Consider the following 26595-nt stretch of genomic DNA (forward strand, 5'->3'; position numbering starts at 1 on the left):
GGAGCGGGCGGCATTGCCTAGGGTAAGGACCGGGCCCGAGTGCCCCGAGGGCAATCTGAGGGAGCTAACGTGAGATAGAAACCTAAACTGTGGGACAGCGAGAGAGAGAGAGAACTATACCGCGAAAAGCCCAACTCTAAGGCACTGCCGGCCCGCTCACAGAACAAAGGACTGAGCGATACCAGAGGAGAGCTAGCCGGCTGCGGACCGCCCCATCCCCCGCCGGACACAGCGGGCAGGCGGGGCCCGCCAGAGCCGGAAAGGGGCAAACTCGGCTCCAGAGAGGGCACCCCCTACCAAACTGCAAACAGGCTCCCAGTTTCTAAGCAAAGACTGCCTGAGATCCCAGAGGGTCGACAGCCGCCGGGAGGGTCGCAGCCAGAGACCAGCTCCCCAGAACCGACACAAAGCACACCGGAGCCGGGCGCGCGCGTAAACCGAGGCGGGGACCAGGGAGGTGATAAGCCGCACCGCCCCAACAGGGGACAGCGCCCTCGCCAAACTCCTGGCCGCCTGGGCAGCTCCGACCGGGAACGGCACAAGCCGCGGGCGAAACCGAGTCTGCGCCTTTGTGGAGTAACCGGGAGCCTGAACCTGAGCGGCTTAGACCTGGGAAGTGCACGCAGCTCAGGGCCCGCTCCCCGGCCGAGTAACCTGAAGCCTGAGCAGGGTAGACGGGGAAAGCACACACGCCGTGAGCGGGGGCGAACCCAGTGCGGCCGAGACACTGCGAGCTTACCACACACACGCCAGAATTGCAGTGTTCCTTCCTCCCCACAGCACGATTGAACAAGCGAACCTAAAGAGATCACCTCCACCGCTTTGTTGCAGGGCGGAAATTAGATACTGAAGAGATCTCCAAACAGAAGCCAAATAAACAGAGGGAAGCGCTTTGGAAGGGACAGGCCAACAGATTAAGATCCCTGTAGTTAATACCGACAGCATTAAAAAGGACCTATAGATCTTGAAAAGTATAAGCAGGAATAAGGATCTATCTAAAACTGAGCAGATCCCACACTGCTCACAACAGCTCCAGAGAAAGTCCGGGATATATATATTTTTTACTATTATTATTATTTTTTTTTTTAATTTTTTTTTAATTAAAAAAAAATTTTTTTTTCTCTTCTTTCCTTTTTCTTCAAGTCCTCTATTACACCTTTAACTTTCATTTTCATAACCCACTATTAACTTGCAAAAAAAAAAAAAAACACCTATTTTTGAAGCAAACTACATACATATATCTTATACCTTTTGTGTTTTCTTTTTTTTTAATGTTTTTTTCCTGTTCTACATTTTTTTACTGTTTCTTTTTTTACTGTTTTACTGTTTTTTTTCTTTTTACACTGTTTCCTTTTTTCTTTTTTATTTTTTTTTAGATTGTAAGTTTTATAAGAGTCTGACCTCTACTCTAGATTTTTAATCTTTGTTTTACATATTTGATATCAACTTTGTACATTTAAGAACCCAATCTTTAGGACCCATTTTTACTCAGGAGTGTGATCACTGGCCTGATCACTCTCTCCCCCTATTGATGCTCTTTCTTCTCCCCCAGGGAACCTCTATCTCCCACCCTCCTCCTTCTCTTCTCAACCCAATTCTGTGAATCTCTGAGGGTGTTCTGGGTACCGGAGAACACTTTAGGAACAGGATACTGCCCAGATCTCTCTCTCCCCTCTTAATTCCTCCCTTTCTACTCATGCTCACCTCTGTTACCTTCCTCCCCCCTCTCTATGTATCTCTGTGAATCATTCTGAGGGTTCCAAACTGTGGAAAGCACAGAGGGAAGTGCTTACTGGCTAGATTGCTCTCTCCACATTTGAATTCCCCTCTTCCCCTCCTGGTCACCTCAACCCACCCCCCCCACCTCATCTCTCCATGTAACTCAGTGAACCTTTCTGGGTATCCCTCACTGTGGAGAATCTTTTCACCATTAACCTAAAAGTTTTATTATTGAGGCTGTATGGAAGGAGAAGTCTTGAGGCTACTGCAAGAATAAGACTGAAAACCAGGGGAAACATTAATTAATAAGAGACCATCCAATAGCCTCCATAAATTCACTGAAACCAAGCTCCACCCAAGAGACAATAAATTCCAGAGCAAGACATACCACGCAAATTCTCCAGCAACGCAGGAACATAGACCTGAGCATCAATATACAGGCTGCCCAGAGGCACACCAAATCCATAGACATCTCAAAAATTAATACTGGTCACTCCATTACACTCTAGAGAGCAGAAATCCAGCTCCACCTACCAGAACACTGACACAAGCTCCCCCAACCAGGAAACCTTGACAAGCCACCTGTCCAACCCCAACCGCAGTGAGGAACCTCCACAACAAAGAGGAACTTCATACTACCAGAATACAGAAGGGCCACGCCTAACACAGCAATCTAAACAAGATGAAAAGGCAGAGAAATACTCAGCAAGTAAAGGAAAATGAGAAATGCCCACAAAGCCAAACAAAAGAGGAGGAGATAGGGAATCTATCCGAAAAAGAATTTAGAATAAGGATAATAAAAATGATCCAAAATCTTGAAAGCAAAATGGAGTTACAGATAAATAGCCTGGAGACAAAGATTGAGAAGATGCAAGAAATGTTTATCAAGGACTTAGAAGAAATAAAAAGGAATCAATATAGAATGAATGATGAAATAAAGGAGATAAAAGACACTCTGGAGGGAACCAACAGTAGAATAACGGAGGCAGAAGATAGGATAAGTGAGGTAGAAGATAGAATGATGGAAATAAACGAAGCAGAGAGGAAAAAAGAAAAAAGAATCAAAAGAAATGAGGAAAACCTCCGGGACCTCTGGGACAATATGAAACGCCCCAACATTCGAATCATAGGAGTCCCAGAAGAAGAAGATAAAAGGAAAGGCCATGAAAAAATACTCGAGGAGATAATAGTTGAGAATTTCCCTAAATTGAGGAAAGAAATAGTCACAGAAGTCCAAGAAACCCAGAGAGTTCCAAACAGGATAAACCCAAGGCGAAACACCCCAAGACACATATTAATCAAATTAACAAAGATCAAACACAAAGAACAAATATTAAAAGCAGCAAGGGAAAAACAACAAATAACACACAAGGGGATCCCCATAAGGATAACAGCTGATCTTTCAATAGAAACCCTTCAGGCTAGAAGGGAATGGCAGGACATACTTAAAGTAATGAAAGAGAATAATCTACAACCCAGATTACTGTACCCAGCAAGGATCTCATTCAGATATGAAGGAGAATTCAAAAGCTTTACAGACAAGCAAGAGCTGAGGGAATTCAGCACCACCAAACCAGCTCTCCAGCAAATGCTAAAGGATCTTCTCTAAACAGGAAACACAGAAAGGATGTTTCAACACGAACTCAAAACAACAAAGTAAATGGCAACGGGATCATACTTATCAATAATTACCTTAAATGTAAATGGGTTGAATGCCCCAACCAAAAGACAAAGGGTTGCTGAATGGATACAAAAACAAGACCCCTATATATGCTGTCTACAAGAGACCCACCTCAAAACTAGGGACACACACAGGCTGAAAGTGAAAGGATGGAAAAACATATTCCATGCAAACGGAGACCAAAAGAAAGCAGGAGTCGCAATACTCATTTCAGATAAAATAGACTTTAAAATAAAGGATGTGAAAAGGGACAAAGAAGGACACTACATAAAGATCAAAGGATCAATTCAAGAAGAAGACGTAACAATCATAAATATATATGCACCCAACATAGGAGCACCACAATATATAAGGCAAATACTAACAAGTATGAAAGGGGAAGTTAACAATAACACAATAATAGTGGGAGACTTTAATACTCCACTCACGCATATGGATAGATCAACTAAACAGAAAATTAACAAGGAAACACAAACTTTAAATGATACAATAGACAAATTAGATTTAATTGATATTTACAGGAGTTTCCACCCCAAAACAATCAATTTTACCTTTTTCTCAAGTGCACATGGAACTTTCTCCAGGATAGATCACATCCTGGGCCATAAATCTAGCGTTGGTAAATTCAAAAAAATTGAAATCATCCCAGCCATCTTCTCTGACCACAATGCAGTAAGATTAGACCTCAATTACAGGAAAAAAACTATTAAAAGTTCCAACATATGGAGGCTAAACAACACGCTTCTGAATAACCAACAAATCACAGAAGAAATCAAAAAAGAAATAAAATTATGCATAGAAACGAATGAAAATGAAAACACAACAACCCCAAACCTATGGGACACTGTAAAAGCAATACTAAGGGGAAGGTTCATAGCAATACAGGCGTACCTCAAGAAACAAGAAAAAAATCAAATAAATCAACTAACTCTACACCTAAAGCAACTAGAGAAGGAAGAAATGAAAAACCCCAGGGTCAGTAGAAGGAAAGAAATCTTAAAAATTAGGGCAGAAATAAATGCAAAAGAAACAAAAGAGACCATAGCAAAAATCAACAAAACTAAAAGCTGGTTTTTCGAGAAGATAAACAAAATTGATAAGCCATTAGCCAGACTCATCAAGAAACAAAGGGAGAAGAATCAGATCAACAAAATTAGAAATGAAAATGGAGAGATCACAACAGACTCCACAGAAATACAAAGGATCATAAGAGACTACTACCAACAGCTATATGCCAATAAAATGGACAACTTGGAAGAAATGGACAAATTCTTAGAAAAGTATAACTTTCCAAAACTGAACCAGGAAGAAATAGAAGATCTTAACAGACCCATCACAAGCACGGAAATCGAAACTGTAATCAGAAATCTTCCAGCAAACAAAAGCCCAGGACCAGACGGCTTCACAGCGGAATTCTACCAAAAATTTAGAGAAGAGCTAACACCTATCCTACTCAAACTCTTCCAGAAAATTGCAGAAGATGGTAAACTTCCAAACTCATTCTATGAGGCCACCATCACCCTAATTCCAAAACTAGACAAAGATGTCACAAAAAAGGAAAACTACAGGCCAATATCACTGATGAACATAGATGCAAAAATCCTTAATAAAATTCTAGCAAACAGAATCCAACATCATATTAAAAAGATCATACATCATGACCAAGTGGGCTTTATCCCAGGAATGCAAGGTTTTTTTAACATCCGCAAATCAATCAATGTAATACACCACATTAACAAATTGAAAGAAAAAAACCATATGGTTATCTCAATAGATGCAGAAAAAGCCTTTGACAAAATTCAGCATCCATTTATGATTAAAACCCTCCAGAAAGCAGGAATAGAAGGAACATATCTCAACATAATAAAAGCTATATATGACAAACCCACAGCAAACATTATCCTCAATGGTGAAAAATTGAAAGCATTTCCCCTAAAGTCAGGAACAAGGCAAGGATGCCCACTTTCACCACTACTATTCAACATAGTTTTGGAAGTTTTGGCCACAGCAATCAGAGCGGAAAAAGAAATAAAAGGAATACAGATAGGAAAAGAAGAAGTAAAACTCTCACTGTTTGCAGATGACATGATCCTCTACATAGAAAACCCTAAAGACTCTACTAGAAAATTACTAGAGTTGATCAATGAATATAGTAAAGTTGCAGGATATAAAATTAACACACAGAAATCCCTTGCATTCCTATACTCCAATAATGAGAAAACAGAAAGAGAAATTAAGGAAACAATACCATTCACCATTGCATCAAAAAGAATAAAATACTTAGGAATATATCTACCTAAAGAAACAAAAGACTTATATATAGAAAACTATAAAACACTGATGAAAGAAATCAAAGAGGACACAAGCAGATGGAGAAATATACCGTGTTCATGGATTGGAAGAATTAATATAGTGAAAATGAGTATTCTACCCAAAGCAATCTACAGATTCAATGCAATCCCTATCAAGCTACCAATGGTATTTTTCACAGAACTAGAACAAATCATCTCACAATTTGTATGGAAATATAAGAAACCTCGAATAGCCAAAGCAATCTTGAGGAAGAAGAATGGAACTGGAGGAATCAACCTGCCTGACTTCAGGCTCTACTACAAAGCCACAGTCATCAAGACAGTATGGTATTGGCACAAAGATAGAAATATAGATCAATGGAACAAAATAGAAAGCCCAGAGATAAACCCACGCACATATGGACACCTTATCTTCAACAAAGGAGGCAAGAATATACAATGGAGAAAAGACAATCTCTTTAACAAGTGGTGCTGGGAAAACTGGTCAACCACTTGTAAAAGAATGAAACTAGAACACTTCCTAACACCATACACAAAAATAAACTCAAAATGGATTAAAGATCTAAACGTAAGACCAGAAACAATAAAACTCCTAGAGGAAAACATAGGCAAAACACTCTCCGACATAAATCACAGCAGGATCCTCCATGACCCACCTCCCAGAATATTGGAAATAAAAGCAAAAATAAACAAATGGGACCTAATTAAAATTAAAAGCTTTTGCACAACAAAGGAAACTATAAACAAGGTGAAAAGACAGCCTTCAGAATGGGAGAAAATAATAGCAAATGAAGCAACAGACAAACAATTAATCTCAAAAATATACAAGCAACTTCTGCAGCTGAATTCCCGAAAAATAAACGACCCAATCAAAAAATGGGCCAAAGAACTAAACAGACATTTCTCCAAAGAAGACATACAGATGGCTAACAAACACATGAAAAGATGCTCAACATCACTCATTATTAGAGAAATGCAAATCAAAACCTCAATGAGGTATCATTTCACACCAGTCAGAATGGCTGCTATCCAAAAGTCTACAAGCAATAAATGCTGGAGAGGGTGTGGAGAAAAGGGAACCCTCTTACACTGTTGGTGGGAATGCAAACTAGTACAGCCACTATGGAGAACAGTGTGGAGATTCCTTAAAAAACTGGGAATAGAACTGCCATATGACCCAGCAATCCCACTGCTGGGCATATACACCGAGGAGACCAGAATTGAAAGAGACGCGTGTACCCCAATGTTCATCGCAGCACTGTTTACAATAGCCAGGACATGGAAGCAACCTAGATGTCCATCAGCAGACGAATGGATAAGGAAGCTGTGGTACATATACACAATGGAATATTACTCAGCCATTAAAAAAAATACATTTGAATCGGTTCTACTGAGATGGATGAAACTGGAGCCCATTATACAGAGTGAAGTAAGCCAGAAAGAAAAACAACAATACAGTATACTAATGCATATATATGGAATTTGAAAGATGGTAACGATAACCCTATATGCGAGACAGAATAAGAGACACAGACGCATGGAACAATTTTATGGACTCTGAGGGAGAAGGTGAGGGTGGGACGTTCTGGGAGAATGGCATTGAGACATGTGTATTGTCATATGTGAAACAGAGCACCATTCCATGTTCGATGCATGTGACAAGGGCTCAGGGCCGGGGCAATGGGATGATCCAGAAGGATGGGATGGGGAGGGAGGTGGGTGGGGGGTCCGGGAAGGGGAACACATGTAAACCCATGGCTGATTCATGTCAATGTATGGCAAAAACTATTACAATATTGTAAAGTAATTAGCCCCCAACTAAAATAAATAAATTTATTAAAATAAATAAATAAATAAATAAATAAAAAAGAAGTATATGTTGGGAGTAAGATATACACAGTACTATATATAAAATAGATAAACAATAAAGACCTACTGTATAGCACAGGGAACTATACTCAGTATATAACCTATATGAGAAAAGAATCTAATAGAGAATATGCATGCAAGTTCTCTTATGTATAACAGAATCACTTTGCTGTACACCTGAAACTAATACTACAGTGCATATCAACTATTGCTTCAGTTAAAATAAACAAATAAATAATTGTGCCCAAAGTCTAGGGTACAATTCTGACCAACTTTGTTTTTTTCCTTCTCATTGGAGCTCACAAACTCTATGAGGCCATGGTCACCCCTAAAAGAGAAATTCCAGCTGACTGTGTCTTAAGATTCTGTCACTTCTACTTCCCTAACCAAGTGAAAAGTGAAAGTGAAAGTTGCTCAGTCGTGTCTGACTCTTTGTGACCCCATGGACTATACAAAATCCATGGAATTCTCTAGGCCGGAATACTGGAGTGGATAGCCTTTCCCTTCTCCAAGAATCTTCCCAACCCAGGCATCGAACCCAGGTCTCCCACATTGCAGGCAGATTCTTTACCAGCTGAGCCACAAGGGAAGCCCAACAGTATTGGAGTGGGTAGACTATCCCTTCTCAGTGGATCCTCCTGACCCAGGAATCAAACTGGGGTGTCCTGCATTGCAGGCAGATTCTTGACCAACTGAGCTATTAGGGAAGCCCAAGTAGCAATTCATTATTAAAACCAGAGTGGAAATTCTTTAGTCGCTGGCCATGTGAGACGAAATGATCAGTAAAGCAAGACAAAAATGGGTCAAGCTTTCCCACTTTCAGCCAAATAAAGCTTGTGGCAGATATCTGGGAATATCCTAGCTCTGAGCAACTTCATGACCTGGGCAAGAAAGACATCCAGGGCACATGCCCTGAAAAAGAAAAAAAAAAGACATTCAGCCACTGTACTTGAAAATTCACATGGCTCTTATGACACCTTCAAAGACAGAACTTCCATGCATCTTTACTTATCTCCTTACTCTATGCTCTGCTAGCCTGTGTTCCCTCTCAGGTCCTCCAATTTCCATAAGTGTGTCTGTCTTTTTTTTATTTTTAAGAATTTTTTTGGGGGGTGTGCTTGTGAAGCATTTGGGATCTTAGTTCCCAAACCAGGGATCGAATCTGATTCCTCTGCATGAGAAGCACAGAGTCTAAACCACTGGACCACCAGGGAAGTCCCCTGTCTTTTTTTCTAATACAAATTATGTCCTGACACAATAGGTTATTGGAGAAGGAAATGGCAACCCACTCCAGCATTCTTGCTGGAAAAATCCCATGGACAGAAGAGTCTGGAAGGCTACAGTCCATGGGGTCACAGAGCTGGACATAACTGAATCAACTGAGCACAGACACACAATAGTTTATATCTTTCATTTCAGCATGTATCAGTATGGAACCCCATCCCAAGTCTTGGTGACTCTAAAATATCACACCTACCACCTTTTGCCATTAGTTTCTTTTATTTCTCATAATCTGCCCATTTGTACGGAGGTCCTGAAACCACAATCCTCAGCTTCCTTGAAACTTATTATTTCCTTCAAGTCTCCAGACACATCCTGCACCTCCCATTCTTCTCTCTGAGTCACACTTATTATCCTTCAAAGCAGTTATTTTCACGAATGTTTCTCCCTTCGCTTCCATGATAGTGTTCTCAGTTCAGTTCAGTCGCTCAGTCATGTCCAACTCTTTGTGACCCCATGAACCGCAGCACACCAGGCCTCCCTGTCCATCACCAACTCCCAGAGCTTACCCAAACTCATGTCCATAGAGTCGGTGATGCCATCCAGCCATCTCATCCTCTGTCGTCCCCTTCTCCTCCTGCCCCCAATGCTTCCCAGCATTAGGGTCTTTTCCAATGAGACAACTCTTCGCATGAGGTGGCCAAAGTATAGGAGTTTCAGCCTCAACATCAGTCCTTCCAATGAACACCCAGGACTGATCTCCTTTAGGATGGACTGGTTGGATCTCCTTGCAGTCCAAGGGACTCTCAAGAGTCTTCTCCAACACCACAGTTCAAAAGCATCAGTTCTTCAGCGCTCAGCTTTCTTCACCGTCCAACTCTAACATCCATACATGACCACTGGAAAAACCATAGCCTTGACTAGATGGACCTTTGTTGGCAAAGTAATGTCTCTGCTTTTAAATATGCTATCTAGGTTGGTCATAACTTTCCTTCCAAGGAGTAAGCGTCTTTTAATTTCATGGCTGCAATCACCATCTGCAGTGATTTTGGAGCCCAAAAAAATAAAGTCTGACACTGTTTCCACTGTTTCCCCATCTATTTGCCATGAACTGATGGAACCAGATGCCATGATCTTAGTTTTCTGAATGTTGAGTTTTAAGCCAACTTTTTCACTCTCCTCTTTCACCTTCATCAAGAGGCTTTTTAGTTCCTCTTCACTTTCTGCCATAAGGGTGGTATCATCTGCATATCTGAGGTTATTGATATTTCTCCCGGCAATCTTAATTCCAGCTTGTGCTTCTTCCAGCCCAGCGTTTCTCATGATGTACTCTGCGTATAAGTTAAATAAGCAGGGTAACAATATACAGCCTTGACGTACTCCTTTTCCTATTTGAAACCAGTCTGTTGTTCCATGTCCAGTTCTAACTGTTGCTTCCTGACCTGCATACAGGTTTCTCAAGAGACAGGTCAGGTGGCCTGGTATTCCCATCTCTTTCAGAATTTTCCACAGTTTATTGTGATCCACACAGTCAAAGGCTTTGGTATAGTCAATAAAGCAGAAATAGATGTTTTTCTGGAACTCTCTTGCTTTTTCGATGATCCAGCGGATGTTGGCAGTTTGATCTCTGGTTCCTCTGCCTTTTCTAAAACCAGCTTGAACATCTGGAAGTTCACGGTTCACGTATTGCTGAAGCCAGGCTTGCAGAATTTTCAGCATTACCTTACTAGCATGTGAGATGAGTGCAATTGTGCGGTAGTTTGAGCATTCTTTGGCATTGCCTTTCTTTGGGGTTGGAATGAAAACTGACCTTTTCCAGTCCTGTGGCCACTGCTGAGTTTTCCAAATTTGCTGGCTTATTGAGTGCAGCACTTTCACAGCATAGTGTTCTAGGGCTGCCTTAACAGAGTTTCACAAACCCAGCGGCTTTATATGACAGAAATGTACTGTCTCATGGTCCTGGAGGCAAGAAGCACACAGTCAGGAGATCTGTAAAGCTGGTTCCCTGGCAGGCTATGGAGCAGAGTCTGTCCCGTGCCTCTCTCCTGGCTTCTGGTACTGCCGGCATTCCTTGGCTTGCAGAAGCATCACTCCAGTCTCTGCCTCCATCTTCATATAACCCTCTTTTCCCTCTGTGTCTCCATATGGCCTTCCTCTAAGGGCACAGATCGTTGGATGTAGGGCTACCCTAACTTAGTATGTGTTAGTCGCTTACTTGTGTCCAGCTCTTTTGATCCCACAGACTGTAGCCCACCAGGCTCCTCCGTCTTGAAATCCTCCAGGTAAGAATACCGGAGTGGGGTTGCCATTTCCTGCTCCAGGGGATCTTCCCAACTCAGGTCTCTAGCGTTGCAGGCATATTCTTCACCATCTGAGCCACCAGAGAAGCCTCTCAGTATGGCCTCACCTTAACTAAATTCATCTGCAACCATCCTATTTCCAAATAAAGTCACATTCACAGGTACCAGGGTTAAGACTTTGACTTGCCTTTTTGAAGGGACACAATTCAACCCCACAACACGATTGATATTTACTTTGCATCCCTGAGCTTCAGTCAGCTTCATAGGACATTGCAATGCATGCAGTCTGACTCTTTGGGACCCCAGTGACTGTAGCCCACCAGGCTCCTCTGTCTATGGAATCTTCCAGTCAAGAATACTAAAATGGGTTGCTTTTCCTCCTCCAGGAGATCTCCTCAACCCAGGGATTAAACCTGGGTCTCTTGCGTCTCCTGCATTGGCAGGCAGATTTTTTACCACTGCAACATCTGGGGAGACCAAAAGAGAAGAGTCGCTCAGTCAAGCCTGACTCTATGTGATCCCATGGACTGTAGCCTGCCAGGTTCTGCTAGATTCCTTCCATGGAATTGCACTTGAGAACAAATGACCTGTTCTTCATGCTCAGGAATAAAGCCAGCCCAAAGAATTCTTTGGCAGTCCAGTGGTTAGGATTTGGTGCTCTCACTGCCATGGCCGAGGTTCAATCCTTGGTTGGGGAACTAAGATCCCACAAGCCACAAGGCATGGCCAAAATAAATAAATAATTTTCCCCCATGCTTGTGTTCTCTGAGCTTTTTCGATGTATGTTTTGACATTTGTCAATACTTTTGAAACTTTTCAGCCATTTCTTTCTCTTTGGTGCACACACACACACGTAATTTGGAATAAGACATAATCTATCATTAGGGAAAATGAGTGGCTTATAACAAGAATAACAACATCAGTGGCAATACAAGCCAAGACAATGGACTGATGACCTAGAGTTGCACAGACAAAAATGAAAGAGAAATAAAAACTTCCCCAGACTAAAACTGAGGGACTAAATTGTCAACAAGTCAACTCTACAAGAAATTACTTCCTGTTGATGAAAACAAAATAATATAAAACTTATATGTTCTCAAATAAATAATTTTTAAAAAATACCATGGACTCCCTGTCTCCCAGGCCAACAAGGATGGACAGAAGGACAATTAAGGATGAAAATAAGAACTAAACCTGGGGAAAAAAAGAGTAGCTGAGTTTGCTCAGTGAGCTATACATGGTGGGCAGGATTTAGGGTTAGATATGTAGGCTTCATTCCACATATTCAAACCTATGGTTTCTCCAATAGTTATGTACAGATAGAAGAAGGCTGAGCACCAAGGAATTGATGCTTTCAAATTGTGGTGTTGGAGAAGACTCTTGGTTCCCTTGGACTACAAGAAGATCAAACCAGTCAATTCTAAAGGAAATCAACTCCGACTATTCACTGCAAGGACTGAGGCTGAGCCTCCAAAACTTTGGCCTCCTGATGTGAAGAGTTGACTCATTGACAAAGATCCTGATGCTGGGAAAGACTGAGGGCAGGAGAAGGGAACGACAGAGGATGAGATGGTTAAATAGCATCACCCACTCAATTGACTTCCCTCATAGCTTAGTTGGTAAAGAATCCACCTACAATGCAGGAGACTTGGGTTCAATTCCTGGGTCAGGAAGATCCCCTGGAAAAGAGATAGGTTACCCACTCCAGTATTCTTGGGCTTCCCTTGTGGCTCAGCTGGTAAAGAATCTGCCAGCAATGCGGGAGACCTGGGTTTGATCCCTGGGTTGGGAAGGTCCCCTGGAGACAGGAAAGGCTACCCACTCCAGTATTCTGGCCTGGAGAATTCCAAGAACTGGATAGTCCATGGGGTCACAAAGAATCAGACACTACTGAGTGACTTTTACTTTCATTTTTCACTCAGTGTACATGAATTTGAGCAAACTCTGAGAGATAGTGAGAGACATAGGAGACTGGCGTGCTACAGTCCATGGGGCTGTAAAGAGTCAGAGACGACTTAGTGACAGAGTAATAACAAAATATAGGCTTCCCAGGTGGCTCAATGGTAAAAAATCTGCCTACCAATGCAGGAGACTTGGGTTCAATCCCTGGGTCAGGAAGATCCCCTGGAGAAGAAAATGGCAACCCACTCCAGTATTCTTGCCTAGGAAATCCCATGGAGAGAGGAACCTGGTGGGGTACAGTCCATGGGGTCACAAAAGAGTTGGACACGACTGAGCACATATGTTATCTGTAGCCATCACAAAGTAAACAAAAAGCTTGGCAACTCCAAAAAAAAATAATAATAACCATCCTTGTCTCCTCCTTAGCTCAGGATGCCTCTCCCATTATTCAACCCAGTCTATACAGCTGACCTGGCCTCTCCCGAATCTACCACTCCCTCTCAAGAGCAAAATGTGTATCTGACTGACTTCACGCTGTATAACAGGCTTAGGTTCATCCACGTCACCAGAACCGACTCAAACACGTTCCTCTTTATGGCTGAGTAATACTCTGTGACAATCTAGAAGGCTGGGATGGGGTGAGGGGTGAGGAGGAGACTCAAGAGGGAGGAGAGATATGTATACTTAATGGCTGACTCGGGCTGTTGTATGGCAGAAGTCAACACAATACTGCAAAGCAATCATCCTCCAATTAAAAATGGAATTTTAAAAAATGTCTCTCTGGAGACAGTGAAAATTCGCTCATGCTCTCAAGCGCTCCATCTTTATGGAGATCTTTCCCCTGATGCCCTGATGATGTTATTCTTCTGCACATAACCAGGAGGAATTGACAGCAAGGTCCAGCAGGTCCTTGGGCACGCCCCAAATATACCCATCATGAAGACAGTCTTGTTCCGTGGTAAGACTAGTCATCGTATTATCATGGATACTAAAATGTTTAAAATGTTTGTCAACTATGCTCCAATGTAAAATTTTAAAAAAATTAAGTTTAAAATAAAAAATAAATGCTTCAGCAGGGTTCAAGATGGGGAAAAAAAATCTAGCTTGACATCTGTATGATGAACTGCATGGTGTCTCTTGCAAAGTCATACACTGAGGCACTAACTTGCCCCCCAGGAATTCAGTATGTGACTGTATTTGGATAAAAGGCCTTTAAAGAAGTGATGAAGTTTAAACAAGGCTCTTGCATGGACCCCCAACCAGTCTGACTACAGTCCTTATAAGAAGAGGAAATTTGGAGGCACAAAGAGATGCAAAGGATGCAGGCACACAGAGAAAAGACTGCATGAGGACACAGAGGAGACAGGCATCCACAAGCCAGGACCCAACTGGACCACACTTTCATCTTGAATATCCAGCCTCCAGAATGGTGAGAAAATAGATTTCTATTGTTTAAGCCCCTCAGTCTAAGGTATTTTGGGTTTTTTCCCATCTACCTTTATTGAAGTTAAATTTTTTCAACTGTATATATTTAAAGTGTATAATGTGATGTGTTGATATATGTATACACTGTGAAATGATTTTCACAATCAAGCCAATTATCCTCACAGAGTTACTCTTTTGTGTGTGTGATGAGAATACTCAAGATTTATTCTCTTAGAAAATTTCATGCATACAAAACCATGTCATTAACTATAGACACCATACTGTACGTTGTGATGGTGGTGGTTTAGTTGCTCAGTCACATCCAGACTCTTTGTGGCCCCATGGACTGTAGGCTGCCAGGCTCCTCTGTCTGTGGGATTTTCCAGACAAGAATACTGGGGTGAGTTACCCTTTCTTCCTCCAGGGGCTCTTCCCCACCCAGGGACTGAACCTGTGTCTCCTGCATTGCAGGTGGATTCTTTACCACTGAACCATCAGGGATTTACACTGTACATTTGGTCTCCAGAATTTATCCTGCATAACTGACACTTTGTATCCTTTGAGTAGCATCTCCCTTTTCCTCCCATAAATCAGACCCTGGCAACAACCCATTTTATTCTCTGCCTCTATAAATTTGACAGTATTAGTTTCCACATATTAGTGAGATCATGTACTATATGTCTTTCTGTGACTGGCTTATTTCAGTTAGCATAATGTTCTCTGGATTCATCCCTATTATCACTAATAGCAGGATTTCTTTCTTGTTTAAGATTGAACAACATTCCAATGTGTGTGTATACATATGTAAGATGAAAATGTATCAGTTCAGTTCAGTCACTCACTCGTGTCCAACTCTTTTGTCACCCTGTGGACTGTAGCATGCCAGAGCTTGCTCAAACTCACGTTCATCGAGTCAGTGATGCCATCCAACTATCTCATCCTCTGTCATCCCCTTCTCCTCCTTCCTTCAATCTTTCCCAGCATCAGGGACTTTTCTACTGAGTTTGTGCTTCACATCAGGTGGCCAAAGTATTGGAGTTCCAGCTTCAGCATCAGTCCTGCCAGTGAATATTCAGGACTGATTTCCTTTAGGATGGACTGGTTGGATCCCCTTGCAGTTCAAGGGACTCTCAAGAGTCTTCTCCAACACCACAGTTCAAAAGCATCAATTCTTCAGCACTCAGCTTTCTTTATAGTCCAACTCTCACATCCATACATGACTACTGGAAAAACCATAGCCTTGACTAGATGGACCTCTGTAGGCAAAGTAATGTCTCTGCTTTTTAATATGCTGTCTAGGTTGGTCATAGATTGTCTTCCAAGGAGCAAATGTCTTTTAATCTCATGGCTGCAGTCAAAATCTGCAGTGATTTTGGAGCCCAAGAAAATAAAGTGTCTCATTGTTTCCATTGTTTCCCCATCTATTTGCCATGAAGTGATGGGACCAGATGCCAAAATCTTCATTTTCTGAATGTTGAGTTTTAAGCCAACTTTTTCACCCTCCTCTTTCACTTTCATCAAGACGCTCTTTAGTTCTTCTTGGATTTCTGCCATAAGGGTGGTGTCATCTGCATATCTGAGGTTATTGATATTTTTCCTGGCAATCTTGATTCCAGCCTGTGATTCATCCAGCCCAGCGTTTCTCATGATGTACTCTGCATATAAGTTAAATAAGCAGGGTGACAATACACAGCCTTGACGTACTCCTTTTCCTATTTGGAACCAGCCTGTTGTTCCATGTCCAGTTCTGACTGTTGCTTCTTGATCTGCATACAGATTTCTCAGAAGGCATGTCAGGTGGTCTGGTATTCCCAGCTCTTGAAGAATTTTCCAGTTTGTTGTGATCCGCACAGTCAAAGGCTTTGCAGCAGTCAATAAAACAGAAGTAGATGTTTTTCTGGAACTTTCTTGCTTTTATACATGAAAATGTATGCATATATATACACACATACACAATGATATGTGACACACACACACATATATATATACACATATGTGTGTGTGTACATATATCTATGTGTATATATGTGTATATATATATATCAAATTTTCTTTATCCATTCATCCATCAACAGACACTAAGATTATCTCCCTCTCTTGACTATTGCATTGCCGCAATGAATATGGACGTACAGGTCTTTACTCAAGATATTGATTTCATTTTCTTTTAATATATTAACCTAGAAATGAGATTGCTGTATTATATATGGTAGTTCTATTTTTTTTTTTGCAATCACAATGCAATATTCGATTCAGACAACCATTATGTTCACAAAAAGGAAATTTTATATATTGTTTGAAAGTGAAAATGTTAGTTGCCCAATCATGTCCCACTCTTGGCAACCCCATGGACTGTAGCCCACCAGGCACCTCTGTTCATGGAATTCTCCAGACAAGAATACTGGAATGGGTTGCCATTTCCTTCTCCAGGGGATCTTCCTGGCCCAGGAGTTGAACCTACATCTCCCCTGTTGCAGGCAGATTCTTTACCCTCTGAGCCACCAGGGAAGCCCCAATACGTCTATTAACCTATAGGTAGTCTTTTGATATTTCTCTTTTGTTTTACTTCATGAGATTGTATACTACATGTATTTATAGTAAATAATATGAAACAAACTGGAGTTGGTTGCCTAATCACCCCTTATCTTCTATATTAAAAGAATATTAAGCTCAGGGCTAAGACTGTATTTGTCATCCATATAACAAAGTTTCTTCTAACTCTTAACTAAACTCAGATTCTTTTTCTATTTTTAATTTTTTGAGAAATCTCCACAGTTTTCCAGAGGGACTATACCAATTTACATTCCCACCAGCAGTGCAGCAGGCTCCCTTTCCTCCACATCCTTGCCAGCTCTTGTTATCTCTTGTCTTTTTGATAACGGCCATTGTAACAGGTGTGAGGTGATAGCTCATTGTGATTTTGATTTGTATTTCCCTAAAGGCTAGTCATGCTGTGCACCTTTCCATATACATGTTGGCCATTCCAATGTCTTCTTTGGAGAAATGTTTATCCACATCTTTCATCCATTTTTTAACCAGGTTATGTGCTTTTCTGCTGCTGAGTCATTTGTGTGCATGCTTAGTCATTCAGGCATGTCTGACTCTTTGCAATCCTTTGGACTGTAGCCTGCCAGGTTCCTCTGTCCATGGGCTTTTCTAGGCAAGAATACTGGAGTGGGTTGCCATTTCCTACTCCAGGGGAACTTCCTGACCCAGGGATCAAAGCTGAGTCTCCTGTGTCTCCTGCAATGCAGGTGGATTCTTTATCCGCTGAGCCATCAGGGAAGTTGTTTGAGTTCCTAATGTATTTTGTGGCTTAACCCCTTATCAGATGCCTGCATTTGCCTTTCTCCTTCATCTTTCAAAGGTTGGCCAAAATTCTGCCTCCTTGACGAAACCACTAAGCATCATTTGTCCCTCCTCTATCACATCCCAGTGACCTGGGAACAAAACCTGAATCCCTCTCAACCTGCCTTCTCCGTGTCGCTAAGCTCAGGGCCACACACACACAAATTCTTTTTGCAGTGAAGCAAAGTGAACGTAAAGTTGCAGCTTTGCGCAGAGATGGGGGAGGGCCAAGACTCTGTCTCCTTAGGAAAGAGCTTTATGTATGAACATTTGGCAAAATACAAAACAGGGAACCTTTACAACTTGAATTTCAAATCCAACTGTATTCATAGAATGAGAGCCTACCCTCCAAGAAATACATACCCCTAAGGCACGAAAAGGAAAAAAACCTCATCCCCCAGTACTTCTTGAGGGAAAAGAGGAGTTAATGGGTTCTAGAGGAGAACCAAGGCGGGGAAGGGTGGAGAAAGGGGGAGGGGCGGGGGGAAGGGGGCGGGAGGGGTGGGTGGCAGCCCACAGCCTCACAGTGCTGAGGTCCCAAGGCGGAAATGGCTTGGGATGGTAATGCGATGAAAAACTGCAGCACTGTAAGTGTTGTGAGAGACAAGTTGCAGAAGTCTATGCACTGCCCACCACACACAGCAAGGCACTGGGGACACAGCCATGAGGCAGTTAAGCGCCTGCATTATGGATGAAGAGATAAACCCCACGACCACATGGTCTGCCTTCAAATCGCAGCCCCAGTGTTTGCTGACAGGCAATTGGGACAAGTTACTTAACCTATCTAGCCTCAGTTTGCCTTTATTCAGAAACACAATCATACAGTGTTAAGTATTAGTCGCTCAGTCATGTCTGACTCTTTGCAACTACATGGACTGTAGCCCACCAGGCTCCTCTGTTCATGGGATTTCCCAGGCAAGAATGGATGGCCATTCCCTTCTCCAGGGGATCTTCCCGACCCAGGGATTGAACCCAGGTCTCTTGCATTGTATTAAGGGTCTTTACCACTAGCGCCTGCTAGCAAGTGTGATATTCTAGAAAGCATTATTTTGGTAGCCTACTCATTTACAGAATTGTTATCTGGCTTCCCCACTAGATCTTTTTTTAATTTAATTTATATTTGTGCCTGTACTGAGTCTTTGCTGCTGCACACAGGCTTTCTCTAGTTGCTTTGAGCAGGGGCTAACCCTAGCTGCAGTGTTCAGGCCCCTCATTGCCGAGGCTTCTCTTGCTGCAGAGCACGGGCTCTACCCACAGGCTTCAGTAGTTGTGGCGCACAGGCTTAGTTGCCCCTTAGTTGTGGCATGTGGAATCTTCCCTGACCAGGAATGGACCCTGCGTCCCCTCCATTGGCAAGCGGATTCTTAACCACTGGACTACCAGGGAAGTCCCTGGTTAGATCTTAATCTACAAGGAGGGGCCTGAGTTATCCTCCCTCTAAGTGCTTAATGAATAAACGATTTAGTGAGTGAATCGGTGAAAAGGCAACCACCACGTTCCTTCAACTCAACACTCATATCTCAAGCACATATTTGTAGGACACAGTGCCTTATCTAAACATGAGGCATGAAGAAATAGTGACAGACAGAAAAATAGAGTGATTTGTCCACCCAGGAATGTGAGTGAGGAGAAGGCTGGCTCCAGGCCAAGCACCATGCAAGGCCTGTTGATCCAGGCTTCTGGAACATTCAGAGCGAATATATGCTCAACTCCTGCTCAGGACCATGCCCTGAGCTTCCCAGCCCCATCCACGAGGGGGGCTGTCTTTAATCCTTGACTACATCCCTCTTTGATCATCTCAGTGCATCTGCAGGAAAGCAAGACGCACGGTGAGGAGGGGTCAGGGAACCATGACGCCCACCGACAGAGCACCCGCAGCTCGCTTGAATCTGTTCTCCTGCAACACCGGATTTCCTCACAGATGACTGTCGTAGGGAGAATTAACGTGTCCCCAGGACAAAGACCTCTGGGTTCAGTTTCTCCTGCAAGCTGCAGTTTTGTTGGCTCCGGGGCAGGGGGGTGAGGTGGGGGAGCATGTTGATAAGCAATATCGTAAGCAAGACTCGCTGGCCTTGAGTTACCGTTCATTTCCTAATCAGTCATCACATTTTGTTCAAGCTTAGTGCTGACCTATTGCATTTAACGCCACATTCCACAGCAAAAAAAAAAAAAAAAAAATCTACTGCTGCGTCTACTGAGGGGAAACCAGCCAGCTCTTGTTGCTGCTCCTGCTGCTGCAGCAAGTTGAAAAAACAGAGATGTTAAGGATCGTCCCCCTTGTTATCTAACGGTTTTTGTTTTGTTCAAAGTTTGCCTCCCCCTCCTCTACCCTCTTTCCCGCCCTGGTGCCAAGACAACCTGAGTTACTTAAAGAAGCCCTTTGTCTAGACTATCATCCAGCCACCCCCTCGCCCCCCACCCCCGCCTCCCGCCCCAACCCTACACACACACCCCGCACACAAATTATCAGCCAACAGAGCACCGGGTGACCTTGAGCCAGTCACGTCCCGATGAGCCTCCTTCTCATCAACTATAAAACAAGAAAACTAGGTTAGATTATCCCGTTCTGTTCTGAAATTGCCCAATTCTGATTTTCCCGTGGTTCTCTAATGATGCAAAGTCATCGGTTGACTAAGATCGAAGACACTTGAGAGATAATCTGTCCAGCATCTCCATATTTCATTTTCAAGCCCTTTCATCACTTTTGCTACACTTACATGCCAGGTACCGTATTATGGGCTCAACTATTTTTAGGTTAACTTTTTAATCAAAATGTATTGCAAAGGGTACGTTTCACTTCTGTAAACAGAAGATCATAATCATTTGCCATAAACAGAATCATAACTAAGAGAAAGAAGGCAACCTAAAAATATTCTAACTGCCTCCTGTTGGCTCCACAACGACCTCAGTCTGCTGTTTGCTCCTCTCTGTTGAAACGGCAACACAGCAAGTGTTAAAACATAGGAAAGAGGGGAATTCCCTGGCTGTCCAGTGGTTAAGACTCCACACGTCCACTGTTGGGGGCGCAGGTTCAATCCCTGGTCAGGGAACTAAGATCCCGCAAGCAACAGCAGTGAGGCCAAAAAAATAAAATAAAATAAAAACATGCAGAAGCCATGCTTACCCCCAAGAAGGCCTTCTCCTTATCTTGCTTAGCACTGGTCACAAGTCTCCAGGAGAGCTGATGTTACTCAAACAGGGGATGGATGCCACCCAAGACTATTCCAAAGACCTTCACTGCGGGTAAAATGTCTTCACCACTGTCCTTTGCTACTGTAATTAGTCCATCCAATGCTGACTCAGTCAACAGACGTGAGTTTGAGCAAACTCTGGGAGATGGTGAAGGACAGGGAGGCCTGGCTGGCTGCAGTCCACGGGGCCGCAGAGTTGGACACGACTGAGAGACTGAAGAGCAACAACAAATGCACCCAACTGTCCATTTCTGCATCTTTACCGTCACCTTCATCTCCGGGCATTTGCCAGGAAGTTGGGATGAGAAAGCAGGGGCACTTAGAAACTGTATTAACCAAGTTCGTGTGCCAGACTCACAGTGAGGCCAAACAAACTGCAACATTAGAGTTCAGAGCCGAGAATGCTTTATTGCAGCGCCGAGCAAGGAGAGGGGCTGACTCAGGCCCTAGAAAGCCTCGAGCTCCTTGAAGGTGTTCAGCAAAGCATTTCTAAAAGCCGGGTGAGGGAAGAGGGTCGCAGAGTAAGTGATCAGACTGTGCACACTTCTCTGATTGACAGATGGTGAGGGAACAGGTGGTGTCACAGGGGTTAACTTTATCAGTCCGTAGGCTCCAGGAGCCCCAGGGCTTGACCTGTGCTCAAGGTCATGAAGTAGTTAACCTCTTCCGGTTGTCACACCTGCAAAACAACTCAGGAAATTTGCATTGAATACTATTATCTAGGTGCTTAGGAGAGAAATTAAATAGAAGGATATGGGGGAAGACCTGTCCTGGGAAGGCCCCAAAGGGCCTGCTACCATGGTTTTGGTTACAAACACACACAAACACACACACACACACACACACACACACACACACACACACACACACACACACACACACACACACACACACACACTATTCCAAAACAATTTGGAAACAGTACAGTTCCCCCCATCCCCACTGTAAGGGGCGCAGGTACAGTCCCTGGTCAGGGAATTAAGACCCCGTATGCCACGGCAGCATGCCAAAACAATAAAAGAAAATAAAAAGCCTGCAAAAGCCATGCTTACCCCCATGGAGACCTTCTCCGTGTCCCACTCGGCATTGGCAAGGGCTACCAGTCTCCGGTGGAGCTGGTGTTACTCAACACAGGACTTCCCCACGGCCACAGCGTCACACAGCTCAAGGAATCTCTGGCCTTGGGCCGTCCGATGTTGCTTCCTTTGCTGAAGGAAACTCTGCCCGTGTACAACAAAGACCAGTGTCCGCTGAACACGGGAGCTCCTGAGGTTGCCCCTCCTCCCTTTTGTCTCCTTCCAGACACTGTGTGGAAGGGATGGTGCACGCTCGTGTCAGAGTCGAGTACAGAGCCCTGGGGAGGACGCGGGGCCAGAGAGAGAGCGGAAGGGGCAGCACTGCCTCTGAAGAAGAAAACAGAACAGGCCCCATCTTGAAAGCAGGACTCCATCTTGGGCCGGACTGTGGACTTTGAGCTCTAGGCCCAGTATCTATGGAAACGACATACCAACTGGAAAACCAGGCCCCCAGAAGGAAGAGCCCCAGGGCTCATACCTAGAGTCTCCCGTCACCTAAAAGAATACCCTAATTATCTGTGTAACCAAATAGAATCATACATTCTATTATGCTTATTGGTGTATGACCATAGGCCTTATAAATAATTGTCCACTGTTAACTCCCTAGGCTTAAAGCATATGAATCATGGGTTAACTTTGATTGTATGTTTCTTTTTCCCTTGTTCAGACTAGTTTCAGGGAATTTGGGGAGGTGGGTTTGGGCACGTACTCTTAGGGTATATAAGGTTTTCACAAAAACCGGGTCAGGGTCCTTGGCTAAGAGGAGACTCTGCCTTGGGCCCGCGAGTGTAATAAACTGCACTCCACTGTCTGCACTGTCCTTCTGAGTGAGTTTGTTTCCGGGGACGTGTGGCTACAACACCTTCCATCTGCTTAGGATGGTGCAGGGAACAAAACATGTAAATTGCCCAGCTTTGGATGCAATCTGCCTCCCAATTCTATCTTTTTGTAGCAACATGAATTCGGGCAGGTTGTTCATCACCTATGAGCTTTCATCTCCTTTTCAAAATGGCTAATGACACATCCCCTTTGTAGTGAATGTGAGAACTCACCTCAGGAACGCTCCCAGCCAGGCACACAGGTAAGCACTTAGCCAGGGCGTAGGCTTGTCCGCTTTTAGCTTTCTTTTTGTCCCACAATGTTAGCATTATTTATGGAAGTCCAAAATTCTCCCTTTTTATTTGTTTGTTTGTTTTGCCTTCCAAATTCCGAGTCTTATCTGCAAAGTAAAAGAGAGAGAGAGGGAGAGAGAGAAGGCTGTGAATTTTCATAATTTAAGGGCCTTTTTCTATGACTTGATTATGTAAAGTGATGGATGGGAGCTGAGTGGAATGACAAAAGCGGGGAGAGACAAGAGGGAAGAAAACCCCCCCAGCAAACCCAATCACCAGCCCCTTTTGAATAATCATTAAGCAGCCTGTTGGAAGCTTCAAGTCCCCAAAAGATTTGGGGGCTGAGAGAGTAACAACACAAACCTAGAAAATGTGGTACATTTTATCATAGATTTGAATTAGATAAATCTTGGTTGGTTTTGCCTTTGAGGCTGCGGAGATGGGAAAAAGCACAAAGGAAAACAGGGAAACACTGCCCCCTGCTGCCTGTGTGGTAAATAGCAGCATAGATGCAAAAAAATTTCCATGATCAAGTAAAAACACACACGTCCACAATGTTTGCAAAGGAATCACTATGCCCAACCTAGACAGCATATTAAAAAGCTGAGACACTACTTTACCAACAAAGGTCCGTCTAGTCAAAGCTAAGGTTTTTCCAGTAGTCACGTATGGATGTGAGAGTTGGACTATAAAGAAAGCTGAGCGCCGAAGAATTGATGCTTTTGAACTGTGGTGCTGGAGAAGACTCTTGAGAGTCCTTTGGACTGCAAGGAGATCCAACCAGCCCATCCTAAGGGAAATCAGTCCTGAATATTCATTGGAAGGACTGATGCCAAAGCTGAAACTCCAATACTTTGGCCACCTGATGCGAAGAGCTGACTCATTTGAAAAGACCCTGATGCTGGGAAAGATTGAAGGCAGGAGGAGAAGGAGATGACAGAGGATGAGATGGTTGGATGCTATCACCAACATGATGGATATGAGTTTGAATAGGCTCCAGGAGTTGGTGATGGACAGAGAATCCTGGCGTGCTGCAGTCCATGGGGTCGCAAAGAGTCAGACATGACTGAGTGGCTGAACCAAACTGATGCACAGATATTTGACTTTGTGGAATGCATTTTCCCATCCAAAGCTACCTTCAAAGGTTGTACAAATGATCAAAGAAAAGAGGCATGTTCTCCAATGAACGTGTTCTTCACTGGGCTTTGGTTTCATTTATCTGGGCAGAAAATACTTTGATGTGATTTTTTAAAAGAAAATGATATAAAAGTTATAAACTGAAAAAAAATTCACTTTGTTTTTGCCCCCCTAAACCATACCTGGATACTTTTATTAGATTTTCATATAAATACAAGCAAATGTGACTGTATAATTTTTTCCCCTTTCTTTCTCATGCAGTAACTAACTACTCAGTCTTTTCCTTCTTTTGTCCCCTGTCTCAGAGATCTTTTCATTTCAGGGCAGAGTAAGTTTCCTTGTGTTCTTCTTCATTGACTATTTTACATATAGAAAGAACACATTGTCAGTTTTGAAACCCTGTACATTGGTTACCTTCTTGCAAAATGTGAATCATTTAAAATTTTTAATATAAAAGTAACCTCCTTCAGCCCACACTTTCCCAGACAAACACCGTCCGTGGCCTTTTGTAATAACCTTGCCTCCTGGCTGTATTTTCACTCTGGTCCTCCTGGTGATTAAACTCTCTCACCTTGGTATCCACAGCTGAACAGAGTTTCGTCATCACTGAACTTTAGCAGCTAGCGCTGAGAATTAAAAGGGCTTAATGTCACCAAGAATTCTATTAAAACACCCAGGGTGAAGGGAAAAAAGCCTTCCACTTCAGCTGAAATGTTCCTGTAAAGGGCAAAATGGAAAATACAAACACCACTGCCTTTTTGCTCTTGGATGCCACAACCATCAGCGCCTCCTGAAGATGGCAGGGCTGCCAGCTCTTGATGGAAGCCAGGTCTGGCTTTTTGTATTTGAAATGGTTAGAAATCGGTGTCTTCCAAGGCAGCTAGCAAGCCAGTGAGACTGTCAAAGGAAAACCCAATTATCCAGAGCAAACACTGACCGTACAATTAAATTATACCAGTCAGGAAAGCATTTGACCTTCCACAGCTGGACTTTTCCAGAAACTTCACCCTGAATCAGTCTGAGCCATTCATCTGCCACCCAGTCTCCCACAACGAGTCTGTAGTAGCTACATCATGGCTGCCCCCATCCCTTGGTTCACCCTAGAGGTCACCTGTAGCATCACAGGAAGTTCCTATGCTCACAGGGATATTACCATCAAGGACCTGTTTCTCTCTACCTGAGGGCTTTTCCTAACTACACAAGTAAAATAGGCCTTGGAAAGTCCAGGCATGCTGGGCAGGACCAAAGTGCCAGGGAATTAAAGTTCCCAAAAGCAACCCTCAATCAATGAGGGACAGGAGTTGGTAGATAAATATCCAGCCCTCTTGCCTCTTGCTGGGGCAGTTAGAGTCTCAAAGGACACAAGCGTGATTGTGTCCCAAGAACCAATAATAGTGATCCACTCATTAATACTTTCCTTATTGGCTTTTTTCCCTTCCCTACTCTTTTACCTTCTTCCAGCGATCACTTGCTATGACTGTCTGGGTCCAATCAGGAGACAGAATACACAGTGACTTAACCAGAGGAAGTGTAACACAAAGAACCATTGGCTGTGATAAAGAGTAACTGTATAAGGCACCCTATGGCTTAGGCTGAGCACCCACAGGCAAAGATGGGGGACATTTGGGCGTCTTTGGAAAAAGTGTGGCTCAGCCCACAGGATAGTAGAGAAGTCTGCAGCTCTGGCTAGGCTGGAGCTGGTCTGGAGGGGCTGCAAGCAAGAAACCACCCTCCAGAGTCCTTTTGGGGGAGCATTCAAGCACCACCTGATTTGTGGGGATGTGGAGTGTGGACATCAGCGGGGACAGGAGTCCTTCAGAGCATGTGAGCTGTGCTTCTGACTGTAGTTTCCAGACCAAGAGGGTTGCACAAAAGTTATCCACACACCGAGGCTGCAAAGTTGCAGAAGAACCGCGTTTTGACTCATGAGCAGTTTCCACTGAATGCCCCCGCACCCATAACTGAGCCCCATACGGCACAGAAATGGCAGCAGACCCTCCCCCTCCAGCAACACCCCTCCAGCCTCCTCATCTGAGAAAGCTCGGCAACATGTTCCTGTTAAAGGAGAAATACTTAAAGGAAATTCCTTTATCACCAGTGAAGTTGCTCAGTCGTGTCCGACTCTTTGCGATCCCATGGACTGTAGCCTACCAGGCTCCTCCCTCCATCCACGGAATTTTCTAGGCAAGAGTACTGGAGTGGGTTGCCATTTCCTTCTCCAGGGGATCTTCCCCCACATATTGAAGGGTGCATCAGAGCTGAGAGGCAACAAGTCGATCACAAAAACCTCTCCCAAAGAGAA

At 43.4% G+C, this 26595-nt stretch overlaps 1 long non-coding RNA gene across 1 annotated transcript in view; it reads right to left on the reverse strand.

Annotated features, from left to right (window-relative positions):
• The window catches only part of LOC145504671 (uncharacterized), a 90489-nt gene that overhangs the window by 58005 nt on the left and 5889 nt on the right, over positions 1 to 26595 (reverse strand). Inside the window, exons 2-4 of the long non-coding RNA XR_014052389.1 lie at positions 23097 to 23263; positions 22021 to 22188; positions 20902 to 21647 (exon numbers count right to left, since the gene is read on the reverse strand). This is a non-coding gene — a long non-coding RNA (uncharacterized LOC145504671). The remainder of the gene's footprint in view (positions 1 to 20901; positions 21648 to 22020; positions 22189 to 23096; positions 23264 to 26595) is intronic.

The sequence above is a fragment of the Giraffa tippelskirchi genome, chromosome 1, assembly GCF_054371585.1.
Source record: "Giraffa tippelskirchi isolate mGirTip1 chromosome 1, T2T-mGirTip1v1.2.pri, whole genome shotgun sequence".
Classification (NCBI taxonomy): Eukaryota; Metazoa; Chordata; class Mammalia; order Artiodactyla; family Giraffidae; genus Giraffa; species Giraffa tippelskirchi.